A 16526-nucleotide genomic window follows, 5' to 3' on the forward strand; every position below is an offset into this window, starting at 1 on the left:
TCACTTGCATAATGTACAAGATCCATACCTGAAATGTCATATCATAATAATCTTTATGAGTACTGTGTAGGTTATGGACTTACCTTGCAAATGCAGCAGGTGACACAACTGTAGTTCAGGGATGACTCTGACAGATGCAAGCAGTACACAGCCAATACATGGATAGGTACAGGTTGTGTGGGCTGCCTGCCATCAATTTTAATTACTGTATGTGAGTAGGAGTAAGGTGTCAGTCTCTAGGTCCTTAGGTTGTCAGTGAATGTGCTATGCATTGTCTCTTATCCAAAGCCAGGGCATAATGAGCATGCCTACATCTGCCTACAGGGAGATCAGCAGGGTATTCCTCCTCCCAGTCCTCCTGTGACTGTGGCTGTGGTGACCTAGGCACTGGTGGGGGGCTGTGTATCCCTTCCCTTTGCTGATCCTGCTGCAGCTGTTTCCGCAGGATCAGATTGTGTAGTATAGCACATATTATGAATATATATATATATATATATATATATATATATATATATATATATATATATATATATATGCACATGTGGCTGGAGAATACTGTAGGGCTCCACCAGATATATCTAGGCACCAGAGCCATGACTTCAGAAGCCCAAACATATGCTCTATAATGTTTCAAGTTTGTGCATGTGACTCATTATGGTGTTCTTCCATGGGTGTTTGTGCATTTCTGATGGGTGTCATCATCCATGGTTCCAGGATGTAGCCAGCATCCCCCAGTAAATGGCTATGTGGAATGTCCACCCTAGCAAACATCTGGTACAGCTGAGATATGTGCCATATATAGGAATCATGATAACTGCCAGGGCTGCCAGCACACACATTCAACATAATCCCCTGGACATTGCACATGACCTGGCAATTGATGGAGTGGTACCCCTTGTCGTTAACATACATTCTACCTTGCTCACCAGGTGGTGCCTTTATGTGTACATGAGTGCAATCTATGGCAGCCAGTACTTCAGAGTAGTGTGCTACATGGTACAGGTGTTGTATAATGCTGGCTCTTGACTTAGGGGAGAGGGGAAAAGATATGTGCTCACCAGCCTGTGGTAGCATAGCATCCAGAAACTGGTGGAGAATCCTGGATGCAGATGCCTATGACAGCCCCATCATGTCTCCTGTTGTTCTTTGAAAAGTACCTTTACCTAGAATCCTAAGAGATGCACATACTTTTGCTTCCACTGGGATGGCTTACCCTCTGTTGGCTCTGGGTCTGAGTTGAGGATAGCAGAGCTCAGTGAGTTCTTCTAATATGTCCCTGTCTCCGTGTGGCACTCTACAATTTCCAGATCATGTAGGTCCTGGAAGAAAGTTTACCCTGGGCCTGAACACTCTTCCCCTTCTTGGCCTAGGCCTGTTGCCAGTAGCATCAGCAACAGTGACTTCAGCACCTAGCACACACAGATGCAGCAGTCCTGCAGTAGCCCCTAGCATTATCTCAGTTAAAATTTCCAAGTCTGTACTCCAGTGGTCCAGAATATTGGGGAAATTCAGAATATAGGGTGTGTGCATACTTTATACAGGTCTGGTGTAGGCCCACTATGTTTGATTAGATAATCATCATGCATTTCACCTGCCTAGACTGTAATTAACATCATTTAATGGCCTATTTTAGGGCACGGCATGGTGTTATGCACCATGCCACGTAGCATAGCTTATACACACTAGTAAATATTCATTGAATATATTTGCTTTACATTCATTGTTATCTGCGTCATCACTGTCATTTGGGTTATGTGCCATGCAAATCTATTAAGCTATGCACCGCACTCACAGCACAGCTTATACAAAAGTCAAAATTAATAATTGAATATATTTTGTTTTAATGACTTGCTGTCTAATGTCACTACCGTGACCTGGGTGGTCTTTCCATGTGAACACGCTCAGCTATGCAGTGCACCACGCAAACACACACACCAGAAATTACACAATCCTACAAGTAACAGGACCCTCCCCCCAGATGGCATCCCTATTCAGTGGAAATATCAGCATGGTGTGGGAGCCTACACAAACTGGATATGCGGACACACTTACTCCTTCAAGACATCCAACTCATTTTCTTACATATCCATGCTGACAGCCTGGAAACTATATGGTTCATAACTGTATGACCTGGGCAACAGCACCAAAGCACCATTGTAAGGAGCCAATGCAAGGTCCTATAATACATTTCTGACAAATAGTATAACATTTTTTCCTCTTTTTTTTTTTTTATTTCTATTTTTCTATTAAGCATGTTTGTGCACTGTGGTGCATACTGCAAACATGCCAAGATTATTAAAACAAATATTATTAATTTAAACTTTTCCCTTCCTCTTTCTGACATCCACAGTATTAGTTTTGCACATATCTGTATGTGGTATAACATTTTCAGGGGTGCTATGTCCATATTTCAGGAGTTTTACATCTCCTTCTGTCTGTGTAGACTCCTGTACCCGTAAATATTCTGCATACACTATGGATACTGGCACAGGGTCTACATGGATGCCTTTCTGCTTGTTGGACCACAAAACCTGCCTCGTTTGCATAAGATTTACCTAATTATGATGTAATTTGCATTCCTCAGAATTTTCCTTGTTTGTATGTGCGTGCTGCCTAAGCAGCGCTTACTGAATCTAAAAATGTCCGCGCTCATGTACCAATCGTGGTGCAATGCAGACACAAAAAAAAATTGTCTAGGCTTTATTGAATTCCCCCCAATATCTCCATTTCTAGTGTTTCAAGACTACAGTCTGCAAAGCTGTGACTTATGAGTTTATATATTGTTTTTAAGGAAAGGCTGTAACTGTTTAAGGTAATTTGTCACGTTCCACTTTAATAAACAGACCAAAACACCAAAGACCTATGATGGCCTTTATTGCTTAAGCATTAGTAAATGTTTCACCCTTTATTAAAGGAGAACCACACCCACAGACTCAAAAAAACATGTTTATTTCATCATGGTTTGGTGTTTCCTACATTTTAACACCACTCTGGGACTATTTATGTTTTTAAATATTTTATATGTAATTTCTGAGTCTGACCACATGGGGTCTGGCATCTGCATCTTGAAGTAATTCTGACTGTTTACTCTGCCTCTAAGTATCCCACAGTGCAGTGCTTGTCTATAAAAAATTACATCATGCAGGCCTCTTTCTTCCTAAAGCTCCTTTCACTGCATTGATTTTACATGCATGCATACACTGCTGTCTTTCAGTCAGTTAGTTTACATTTCATGCCTTTCAATGACTTCTTAAAACACAAACAGTGTAAATGCCACAGAACAGATTTTCAAAGTGCTTTTTACTGCTGCTTCTTTTTAGAATGGCTGAACTGCAGTCGTTTGTGAAGGCTGAATTGTACTAGTTTGACTCATTTCCCATCCCCCTTCACACCTAACTTCCCTAGCTGTCAAAGTGCTAAGGGTAATTTGAGTTGTTACCTGGTGTGATTGGCAGCTCACAGAAAGAGACCGACTCATGTACTATTTTCTTGTTCTAGCCTTTACTTTCTGTATAGGTAGGGGAAGGACCAGGGAGCTGTGACATCACAGCATGGGTGGGTTTTTACAACAGTCATGAATTTGGGGAGGGAATTGACCAGAAACTACCGGTATTCATTGGCCTTGATGACATAAATGAACTGGAGTCTGCAGCAAGCTTTTTCAGACTGGGATAAACATTTTTTGAAAGTGAAACCACCACAGTACAGTAAGGTACTGTTATAGTGGAGAGAAACAGTCAATTTAAAATATTTCACATGCTGTATTGTTGCTTATTTATAGCAGGGACAGTAAATATGGAGAAAAAGGACAGAGAAGTTGAGAATTTAATAACAGAATCCCATTGTTGTCCTTTAAACATAACTTTCCTTCATTGCACATTGATAAACATTAAATGACCATTCATAATGGCAGTGTAACACCACTCACCATTAATGAATAAGCAGCCTACTCCATCTGCTCCATTATTCTCATTCTTCAGGCAGCATTCAACCACTCACCTTCATTTTCCATCCAAACCATCTGGTGTAAGCAATGTCCACACACTCACTTCCACTACTTCAAACTTCCTTCTTCCAATTATATACCACAGGGGGAACAGAAAAGGGGCAAGCCTGTCCCTCTTCTCTGCAATAACCTCACCACAATGATCACCCCTATCCAAACACCACAACTTCCAAATAAAAAAGAGAAAGGGAGGGACGGGCGAGACACAAAATCACCCCAAATGTGAATCCCAACCAGCAACTCCTCACTTCAAAAGCACTAACAACCCTCCCCTTTACAAACATCACTTCCTCCCTTCTCCTTCCACTAGTTAACTCTTTCTCACCCACTCTCTCTGTAAAGCCTGCCTTTCCTACCCCTCCTCCTAAACCCTACTCATAACCCCTTCATTCCCCTTAAAGATGTCCCATGACAAATTAATCTGTTCCAAGCTTCATTTGTCATATTCCACTTTAATAAAGAGAAAAAACACCAAAGACCTTTGACAACCTTTATTGCTTAAACATAAGTAAACATTTCACACTTTTTTAAACATAACTTTCCTTCATTGCACATTGATAAACATTAAATGACCATTCATAGTGGCAGCATAACACCACTCACCATTAATGAATAAGCAACCTACTCCATCTGCCTACTTATTCTCATCCTTCAGGCAGCGTTCAACCGCTCACCTTCATTTTCCATCCAAACCACCTGGTGCAAGCAGCATCCACACACTCACTTCCTCCACTCCAAACTTCCTTCCTCCAATTATACACCAGAGGGGAAACAGAAAAAGGGCAAGCCTGTCCCTCTTCTCTGCCCAACAGCCTAACTCAGGCTGTTCACCCTCACTCCCTCCACTCACTAACCAACCCTTCCAAAAACAAACCCAAATTCACATTAAATAAATCCAAACCAAAGTCACTAAGATGGACTCCATCTTCCCTGAACCACATAGGATCCCTATCAGTAAACTCATCATGCCATCTGACACTCACCCCCATCACCTCCAACTGCTTTGACAACCTAAAGTTTACAAACTTCCTTGCCCTCTCAACTGCAGAATACTTCCTAGCATCTCTTCAAGTCAAACAAGGAATAATCTCCAACCATACCAAACATAATGTTGGCTACAACTTCCTTAATGCTAAAAAATCCTCCCGTATCTGATACACCAACTGACGCTTTGGCGTCACACCCAAATCGTTACCTGTTAGCCCCACTTGAACCTGAATCTTTGTACATATATGAAACAGCTGACTCCACTTAAGCCCTCTAATGCCATTCCAAGTGACTTTCCAACAGAAATGGTGTAACCCCAAATCTGAACTGTCACTCCTGACCGCAAGCCTCCTTGTTGCCCAATATGCATAAGAATGTCCTATGATGAAAATCGTTTTACCTAAAAAAGAAAAAAAAGAGAGAGAAAGGAAAAAGATTTTACCTGCAGAACAACAAAACACCCACACTTATCTAATATAAGCCAAAAAGACATTGGAAGACCATCTCCTCACCCTTTTAGTAACTTCAGTCGAGCTACCCCATTTTTCTAAATCTGTCGCCCTTCCCATCCTAAGAGAATGAGTGGAAATTGAATTTCCCTCTAAGCCCATACTACACAAAGCTCTTCTCATGAGAAAATTCAACTGGCCCCCCATCATCACCCTACCCCCTACTGACTGAAAAACAAACTCCTGAGGTCTACCTTTATGAGCTGTAAATAATCTCTTTTCCCAACTTACTGGACACATCTGTTCCAACCTGTCTTCCCCCAAATTTATTGGTGCCCTTTTCCCACCTGATCAGTCTTAGATGACCTTAACTGAATATGAACTGAACTAGGCAACAACATAACATCATTCCACACCAATGACCCCAACAATTATGACACCCTAAATGCACCAGAATACACATCCACACACTTAGTGTTCCTCACAATATGTAATCCCCTGAGTTCCCAAATATCCTATCCAAACCTCGCAGTAACACCCTTAAAATCCCCTTTGTCACCGGCCAATGCCTATCCCTATTCAAACCTTCCTCCCTGCCTCATCCTTTCAACAGTCGTCCGACTGTCCAGGATTTAGTAAAATCCTTCAGTCTTGCCAGCCAAGCAAACATGCTAATCACCGCCAAATCCACTCTCACCAATTTCACCGCCCTACCCTGTGCTTTAGCTCCAGCTAAATATCACAACAGCAACTCTTCCAACCACACACATGCCTCCTCTGGTAGCTGCCTCACAAACCTATCAAAATAATGCAATGCTCTCCCATAAAGCTTCCTGGTAGACACTGCCCAGGACTGCTGAACCAACCTGTCAATCACTGATACCCAATATGCCATATCTCATCTGGCATGACCATAGGGTCCTCCGCTGCCATCAGGGCCACCTGCTGAAATCTGGAAACCTGAAAATGAGACAAGCAATCTTATTCTTCACCCCTGGCACATGTACCCTTGTAAAAGAAAAGTTAATCAACAAACTTTGGAAAACCAATTTATGCAAAACCAACAATAAACGTTCAGACATAGCTGTCTTAATCTGTAAAACTCGCACAACTGTAACATTATCAGAATTAAAGACAACACTCCTGCCCTTCAAATGCTCCTGCCACACCATCGACACCACCCAAATTGGCATCAGTTCCAAAAAGGTGACATCCCACTTACAATCCTCTGGCCAAGCAGCTGGCCATGGTACCACAAACCACTGCCCACAAATATGCTCCCATGCCCAAACCCTCCACCGCATCAGTGAACAACTGTAAATCCCCTTGACTCACCCAATGTGACTGCCAAAAGGTGAGACCACTGAAATGCTGCAAAAACTTCAGCCACAAAGTCAAATACTCACGCATCAATTTGCTAACTCTCACCCAGTGGTGCTTACTCTTGCCCCCTTTCAAAAGAAATGCCACTGACCTACAAAATGTCCACCCCGGATGAACTGCCTGACAGGTGAAATTCAATATCTCCAAAAGTTCCATGACAGCCATCACCCGTACCTTATCCCTAGTCGGCATCCAAACCATATTTTCCTTTAACTTAGTTACCTTCTCCCCTGGTAAACAAAATAGTCCTAGCCCTGGATCCACTGTCAAACCAAAAAACTAAAGCCTACACTGGGCTGTATAACTTATGAGTAGCCAAAGGGACCACCAACTCCTCAAACATCCTCAAAAACTCCAGCATAGCCAATGCTACTCCCTCTTTCCCTTCATCCACTAGTAAAAAATCATCCAAATAATGCACCACTCTCTGTTTCTTCACCCGCTGTTGCCATATCCAATGTAAAGCCATGATAAACCTTTCAAGAGTGGAGCAAGCCACTGCACATCCCATCGGCATGGCTGTGTCAAAATAAAACTTATCCTCACCTACCATGCCCAACAATGGCCAATCCTCCTCACGTACTGGCAGAAGATGAAAATTTGACTCAATGCCCACTTTCACCAACCAAAACCTGTGATGATCCGGACCACATCATCCAATGACACATATCTCCACCTAGTTTCTTCTATTGGGATGAAGTTATTGACAGTCCTCTCTTTAGGGTAAGATAGATGGTGAAGTAAACAAAATTCACCTAGTTTCTTCTTGGGAACCAACCCCAAGGGTGACACCTTAAAAGGGAGACATGGGGGGCTATCAAACAGGCCCAGACGCTTGTCCACCATATGCTCTTTCTCAACCAAAGCCTATAAAATATTCTCCCTCCCTACTACTGACTTCAAATTTTTCCCAACCTTGCCATCCCCAACCAAGCATAACTTAATTAGAACCCCCTGCGAAAACACTCAATCGTTTGCAACACCAGTGCTGGCTGTGGATACCACAGCAGCATGTCATGCAGGACGTGCACCTTAATAGGTGAATGTGCCCCCAAGCCACCCCTTTTCCCATGAAAGGACCCCCCTCTTTGGCCACGAAAATTACCCCTGCCAAGTTCCCCCTGCAACCCATATCTGGTCCGCCCAACCCCCTCTGAGTTAGCCTGGGTGGTGCTTGATCTGGAAAGGATGAGGATGAACCCAGGAATAGACCCTCATGCCCACTACACTGCACCACAGGGTGCACCCCCATGCACTTTGAACAGGCATGGGAGAATCTATGTGCTGTCCAAGAACATCTCCCACCATTAACAGCCCAACATACACCCACAACCCCTTCTCCAACCTTGCTCCCTCTACCACCAGCTCTGAAGCTGTCCAACATAGTAGACAGCCATAAATCAGGGTGTCTCACCTCCCAATGCATAGACCAATCAACTGCCTTCCACTTGCAAAATTTTTGATCATACCACAACCATGCATTTCTGACCCATAGCCTCTGCTCCTCCTGTATCATCAAAAAATAAGCCAATAGGGGAAGGGCCACAGCGCTATCCCTCTCCAACCATACCATCATATAATATACAAATCCCAGCACCCAATTGTCCACATCATCTGCCGCAACTTCCCCACTTGCTTCCTACCCAGGGCAGCAAAGGCTGCCAACAAGTCCTTCCCATTTGCCATCTCGGCTTCCAGCAAATGCTGGACACCATCTGCATCAATTAGCTCAAAAATTTCCACATATTCACCTTTACAAATTTTTTCCTTCACCATAAGTGGTATGTAAGGAGTTAAAATTACTGCTGTACCTTCCTGTCCCAATGCCTGCATAGCTAACCAATCTCCTGCTTGTGTTCCGAAGTCAGACTCTACCTCATACAAACAGGTGGCAGAGTCCCCGTCCTGTTTCTCAGAACTATCCTCCATGGCTGAACTATCCCCACCAAAAAACTGGTCCCTAAGGCCAAAATCCTGTCAAACTAAAGTCTGCAGATGCCCAGGGCCTCCACTCAGCTCTTCAATAGATGCTGTTATGCTACTGACCCTGTTTCAGAATGTATCGCCCCTGCTCCCGCAACCCCTGATTCCCCCCCATAGGGACTGTAGAAACATTACCTGGTGGAGCAGCAAGTGTTGGTTCCAATGGTGAGAGCTCTGCTGTCATCTCCTCGGCTGGCAATGCCCATCATGCTCTTTTGCCTCTAGCTGCCTGGTTGCCCTTCACTGCATGCCATCTCTTACAAGTACTGGGACCCTGCTTCCTTGCCATTGTGGTGTCGCTATCTGGCATCTCTCAGAAAAGTTCTTCTGCCTGGGCCATTATGTTTTCCCACCTCTGCCAAAGCACCTGGATTTCAACCATATTGCCCCTGTACACCTGAAATGAGATAAGAACACTGTTAAAATGATGTGGTAAAAAAAATGATTACTGTCCCTCATTAACATTTCCATAAAAGTGGGTCATTGCCTTTAGAGAATCATTCAGTTTAAAACTATTGAACATTCTACAAACTACCATATTCACCACTGCACCCACCCAAAAATGTTTACTCTTGCCCAGTATTGAAACCAGGGCCTTGTCCACTACAGCACAGTGCATTAGCATGCTAGGTCAATTCAGCTCACTTCCAAGCTAACATCAAAACACAGAGAGGCTCAGTACCTTTCCTCATGAAGAAGCACTGACTAGACTGCTACCCGAGACCCCAGAGTTCTACAGTATTGCAACTGCAAAATTAGGGAAAGAGCTAAGCATGCCTGCACCTCAGTCAATGCCCTTAACTGCCTTAAGCTTCCCCATGAAGTACCACCGCTAAACTGCTTGTTATTTATTTTTTTTTTTTACATATATCATTATTCATGCATACACATAAATGTCATAGGTGCATACAAGGCTAACTGGCCATTTTAACCCTGCTACCAGCCTGAGGCCAGAGTCAAACTCTGCATCTTGTCTCTATGATGTAAATACCATAGCCATTACTGTGACAGCCTCCATACGTCCCCTTTCAATTTATTATTCCATTCACAAAGGGAGAACACTTCTGAATGCCATTTCACCCAGCCACATGGCAGATGCTTTCATGCTAACTCCTCACACCATCCTTAGGCACAGCAAACATAAATTAAATGCCAGGCACCAGCCACAAAGCTTATAAGGAACTGCCTTTTTTTTTAATTTAATTTAACCTGTAATGCAGGAACCCCGGTAACTGTTCATGTACGGAAGCAATCGTTACATGTGGGTCCCTTTTTTTTCCCATTCTGCAAGATTTTATTTAACCACTGCAGCCACTGCAACAACTTACTATAACTTTTTGCGTTGTTTACCTTATGCTCTAGCCAGCTTCATATCACTTGACTCACAGATAACCAAAACTGCCAGCAATAAATAATAAAGACAAAACAGTAGAACTTAAACACCTATTCACTCATTTAGTCATTAAACACCCTAGTTGTAGTCTTCTATTTCCTAGCTATTGCTTATTTTTGGCTACAGGCATAACAGACACAAAACTTCTTTCATGTCTTGTCCATTTTCCCTTGGATGGAGTACTCATCATAAGCAGAAAACCCAAGCCTGTGAAAATAAACTTACCATAGCTCTCCTGCCACCATCCACCCTCTGGAGCCTGGCAACCAAACCAAAGGGCAACCGCATACCTTACTGCCCCACTGAGCAGTAAGTCAAGCTCTTCTTCCCCTATTAGTTTGGAAACTCCCTTTTCTCTCTTTTTTTTTTAACGCACGGCCCCAACTGCACATGCAGGAAACAGCCGACACCACCACTGAGCTGACAACCAGAATGGCCCCACTCAGCCAAAATTAAGACAATCATGGTACAGGAGACCCCATCCCTTCCCTTTGCAATGGAAAACACATGCACGGACTATGGGAAAGGGATACATAAGTAAACTTGCTGCAACAACCATTTGATGTGCAACCCTGCTGTCATATCCTGTCTCAGAAGCAGCTGCCAGGCAATTCATGGCTCGGGAAGCCACCTGTTGAGTCGGTCAACACAAGGAATAAACTCTCCATTAACCTGGCTGCCCCGTACTTCTCCCCAGGCCTACTGCAACCCCACCCCTCTCACCCCCCATCAGTCAGCAACACTTCAGTGCACTGGAAAAAAAAAAACGGGACTCAGAAATCCAACAACCAGAAAAGCTCTACTTACCTCTCCTTGCTTGACAACCACCTAAGGACCACCTTACTTCCAGATACCTTAGGTCATCTCGGACGTGATCCTGCACACACAAAATCATGCCAAATGTGAATCCCAACCAGCAACTCCTCACTTCAAAAGCACTAATGACGCTCCCCTTTTCATACCTCACTTCCTCCCTTCACCTTCCACTAGTTATCCATTTCTCACCCACTCTCCTTGTAAAGCCTGCCTTTCCTACCAATCCTCCTTAACCCTAACATCCCTTACCTGGTCATAACCCCTTCCTTCACCTTAAAGATGTCCCATGACAAATTAGTCTGTTCCAAACTTCATTTGAACGTTATTACTGTATATATTTCATTTTTTATATTTATGTTTATTTACATTTACATCTATGAATATAGTAATTTTTTTAAGATGGGGAAGAGTTAATATTACATTTGACAGTGTTTTATTTAATTGGTCAGCTGACTTTTTTTATTAATTTGGTTATTTGGGAATTTGAAATAATAAGGATGATGAACTGCGCATTAGTTTTGAAGAAATCTAATTTGGTATAGACAAAAGCACTAAACTAAAGTATATTAAAAGTGCTTTTAAAGTGTTTTGATGTTTTTGTTTTTTCTTTAACACAAGCAGCATTTTTATTTACATTACAGTTGTTTGCTCCTTGTTGGCCATGTCGTTTTTAAATGGACTATGGTTTGTGGTCATTTTTTTTTTGTCTCAGTTCACTGTCTTTTTGTTTTGAGATTTTCGAATATCAAAGGGGAAAGTACAGCTGATCAGAAATGAGCTGATCTTATGTACTGGCTTTTTTCCTTTGTGGGTTTAGAGTACAGTGAAGATCAAGGAATTTACCTTTTGCCCACTGTACTGCAGTCTCAGAGCTGATATATATATATATATATATATATATATATATATATATATATATATATATATATATATAAAATTAGCAGGGGGTTGTGAGGAGTTCAGGAGGGCTTGCTTCCCATGAAAAAAATGTTTAAACATTTGTTTATCGATTAGCTGATTATCAACCAGTTTTGTTTGATCACTTATTCAGTAATGCTTCTTTCCAGCATATGTTCATACACTCATATTTATCTATTTGTAATACACACACACACACACAGGAATGATTGTGTTTTATCTGTCTATATATATATATATATATATATATATATATATATATATATATATATATATATATATATATATATATAGAGAGAGAGAGATCTACTTCAGTAGATCAAATCAACAGAACATCAAAATTTAAATAGACAAGACAAGAAGAGCAAAAGTTGAAAAGAACGTCCATTTACAATGCCAGAAATAATAAGAATGAAACAGCTACTGAGCATGTCACACATAACTCCAACCTTCTGAATGCACATCGCAGCACACTTAGAAAAAACAACTGCTTTATTTAAGGAAATCATCTAGAAACTAAAATTTAGCTTCTTCAATGTTTTTGCATGGGGCAAGCCCCCCTGCACCCCACAGCCCCCCACATTCCCTGCAAATTATATATACCAACTCTGAGATCACATTACAGTGGAGAAAAGGATAAACTTACTGATCCTCACTGTACCTCAATCAACATTCCTAAGCATTAAAACAGGTAAATTCTTTCTAAATGATTTCCTTAAATAAAGCAGCTTTTTTTTTTTTACATTCAGAAGGTCGGAGTTCTGTGTGACATTTGCAGTAACTGTTTCATTCTTATTATTTCTGACATTGTAAATAGTCAATCTTTTCAACTTTTGCTCTTCTCATCTTGTCTATTTAAATTTTGATGTTCTGTTTATTTCCTCTACTGAAGTAGATCCATATGAGTGCATTGAGTATGGCTGAACCACTCAAATATCAAATGCATAACACTGACAAAATAAGTTCGATCATACACAATACCGAAAATAAAATAAAAAAAAATAACACAATAATATTGTGAGAGGAAAACTGTTTCCTATCCCAGTATTAACACTATCCTCCTCCCCATAACACTAGCCTCAACTTTTTTCTGTATTGTGGCAGTGTTGTGGAAAGGTTTTAATGACATGAAGTTGTAGGTTTAGGGTGGGAGGAATGGGCAGTGTAAGGTTAGAGCTAGCACCCATTACTAAAGAGGGCAGGGGGCTTCTTTCCCCCCAAAATTGGTTACATTTTATCTTGTAACAACCATTAATTAAATGAGACAATTCCCCACAAAAGAAACACAATTTAGACTGCTCAGCGTATCCTAATGCCCTTTTAGTTCCAGTCATAAAGAACTCTTGGCAAGTTTTTTTTCATATTTCAAAAAAGCTTTCACCCTCCACCCTCCAGTCCATAAGTTTGTATCATATCTAACTTTCACAATGTTATCAACAGCTTCACACAAACCCTCCATGCATTTTTAACATCTTCATCTTCCAGTTCATCAGTTCTAAACTGCAAAGTATTTTTTTTATATTTATGTTAGTACCAGAAAATAAATAGTTATTCACAAATGAATATCCTCTTTGTTACAGTTCTAGATATTTCTTCATCAATGCTTCAGTATCAGATAAGTCACAAAAAAGTCTGGTTCCATATGTATAAAAGGCCAAAGTTCTTGAGCTTTAAATCCCAGAACAGTTAGCTAATTGCCCCATACATAGTATGTGTCCATTGCAGTCTCTTGTTTTGTTTTAGTCTCTGTTGGTCTTCTGTTAATTTTAAAAACAATTTTACTTACATTTTGCTGCTTCATTCCTTTTTTGCCTGATGGTACTTTTTCATAAGTTTTAACTATAGCCTTCTCTGCTGCCACAAAACCAGATGCCTTCTCAGTTTGTTGCTGCTTTCTTCTTTTATTTTCTGTCACTGCTGCATTAAGTTTTATCTACTGTGTTCTTTGCTGTCACATCACCTGTTTTTTCTCTGCATTACATACTTACCACTTCCAAAAAAGTCAAATGCCACCTGACCCCATGAAACAGTAGAACTGTCACCTGGATCATCCTGTTCAGTTATTTTCAACAGAACATCCTCTGCAAGCCCTCCTGACACCCGTTCTGTTATCTGCTCCATTCCAATGGACTTGCTTTCCTCATTCTCCATCGAGACAGTGAAATGCTTCTCATTTGTATTATCCACTACACAGGATTCCTTATCTGCATTCTGATATTCCACATCAAACACATTTTTCTCCAAATTCACATTTTCTGCCTCTGAACTCTGCCTCACGTTTCTGTCTTCCTCCAGGCTGCTGCTGCTTCTCTTGGGCCTCTTCCTTGCTGCTGTTGGACCCTCCAGCACCATCTAACAGCTCAAAAGAAAAGGGGAAGTTACCTGTGCCCTACCCAAGTTTGCCTAAATCAGTATGGGCACCATCTTGGGTGTCCTCTAAAAAGAGGTCACTGGCCTAGAGGAATTAACCCAGTCAACAAAACTGAAATTAAAATATTTTTTTTGCTTTGAAAAGTATGGACATCCAACAAGGCTTTTCTGCAGTGTGACCATTTAAGAAAAACAGTGATAATGAACCCTTGGAACATAATGCTTACAAAACTTCTTTGCAATAGTTACATAAAGTAATTAGTAAACAGTATAAAAAAGAATTAATATATGATTTTTTTAACTATATGAAAATTAACAACAGTGAGTGCTTTTTTAATTCTGTTATTTTGTGGGATATAACATCAAACAGCTGACATATATGTCTATTGTAAACAAGTCCCAGTACTTCTACAATCAAGTAATATGCAAGTGTGCTGATTAAGAGCAATACACATTTTGTGACAGAGCCATAGTTAGGTCTTATAGCACCAGATGCAGCTCCCCAATCTGGCACCACCCTCTCAACAGTAAAAAAGGGTTTGTATTCCTCCGTGGCTGAGCAGCAAGAAATAAAGTATCCAGAGCTCTTGGAGATTCCGAACTCAATAACTCAAAACAAAAGAAAAAAAACTTATTTCTAAATAATTTAACAGTCTTCTTGTTACATTCTATTCTAGATACCACACATAGAGCACTGAAGCAATAGCACTTCAGCCTTGACTTCAAATGTGATACCATCATTCAGAAACCAACTTTTTGGTATTGCACTGCCAATGACTGGATCGGCCAATTACACCCACTTACATGTGTGGTACCATAGAAATTGGTATCTGCTTAGATCTGCATTTGTTCAAAGGATAGAAATCTAAAGTGAATAACAAGCTGAACGCAGGGCAGTAACTTAGGTGTTTGCATATATTCTGTTTCAGAGTATTAGCCATAACATGTTAGTGTGTGGTAAGGAAATAACATTAATAGTGAGAAATGTTTACTTAGAATTTCTAATGAAGATATGTCATAACATCAGTATTACAACCAGGAAGAAAACATTATTATTTAGATCCATCCTTCAACAACTCCTTTTCACATTTTTGCACATGTGCTTGGGGTATGACTTAACAGTAACAATCTAAAGCCAAGGTTCACAACGGAAGGTAGCTAGCCCTGCTGTGGCTGTTCCTCCATACCACACACTCACACGCACACTCACAACTATGGTTAGTTTAGAGTGTCGAAGAAAACCAGACCATCCCGAGAAAACCCATCTGAACATAGGGAGGATACGCAGACTCTGGCTGCACCAAAGGCATCTCAACTGAGAATAGAACCGGAGAGTCACCTGCTGTGACGAAACAATGCTGTCTTCTGGGCACTGTTACACCCAATATTATTTTAGATATTTTAATAAAAGTATACAGAACATGAATATGATTGCTTGTGCCACATTACCTGCAGCTTTTGAGCTTGAAGGGTAGAAAACGTAATCATATTATTTTTTTAAGTAAAACAGCAAAGCTTTGTTTTTGTTAATTTTTAATTCTTCACCACAGTGCATGACCTTCACTGAGATGGTTTGTGATTGAAAGGTTTGTTAATGTCATTGATTACGGTTTATTTTATTAGCAAATAGATGCTAGTTTCTCACAAATCCATCTTTGATTGGTTGTGCATATGATATCATGCCATCCACCATCTGGTTTTATTATAGCACAGTCTTCACCTTCTGTCGATTTTGGAGTGGTTGTATTGATCCAATTATCAGGTTCTTTGTCATTCCAGTATCTGTGAAAAAAAGGAAGTGAAATGATAGGTGACATTGAAAACAGGTATGCAATATTATTTCAACAGCATTATATTCCCTGTATAACATTCATATTGTGATTTGAATTAGTAATAGTACTATTTCATTTAGTATTAAGGTTAAAATGCCAACACCTGCTCATTTGAAGAATTAAATATGTTTTACTTGAATTTCAGTGCCTCCTACTAAGAACTGCTCACAAAACAATTTATACTGGAACTCTGTACCAACAACCTTCTGGTGAAAAGTTAATATTTGCAGAGCTGTGTAGTTTAATCTTAAATGCTGTAATGCCAAAGTCCGTATAAGTTATGTGAGCAATTAATGTGTGAATGATATAACCACAAAGTCATAAAGCTCTTATCTGCTCATTGTTGTTCACAACCTATGAGAAAGTATTTGTTTTTAACTATGCCTACC

Source organism: Protopterus annectens, chromosome 8.part0 (assembly GCF_019279795.1).
Source record: "Protopterus annectens isolate FY-2018-M chromosome 8.part0, PAN1.0, whole genome shotgun sequence".
Lineage (NCBI taxonomy): Eukaryota > Metazoa > Chordata > Ceratodontiformes > Protopteridae > Protopterus > Protopterus annectens.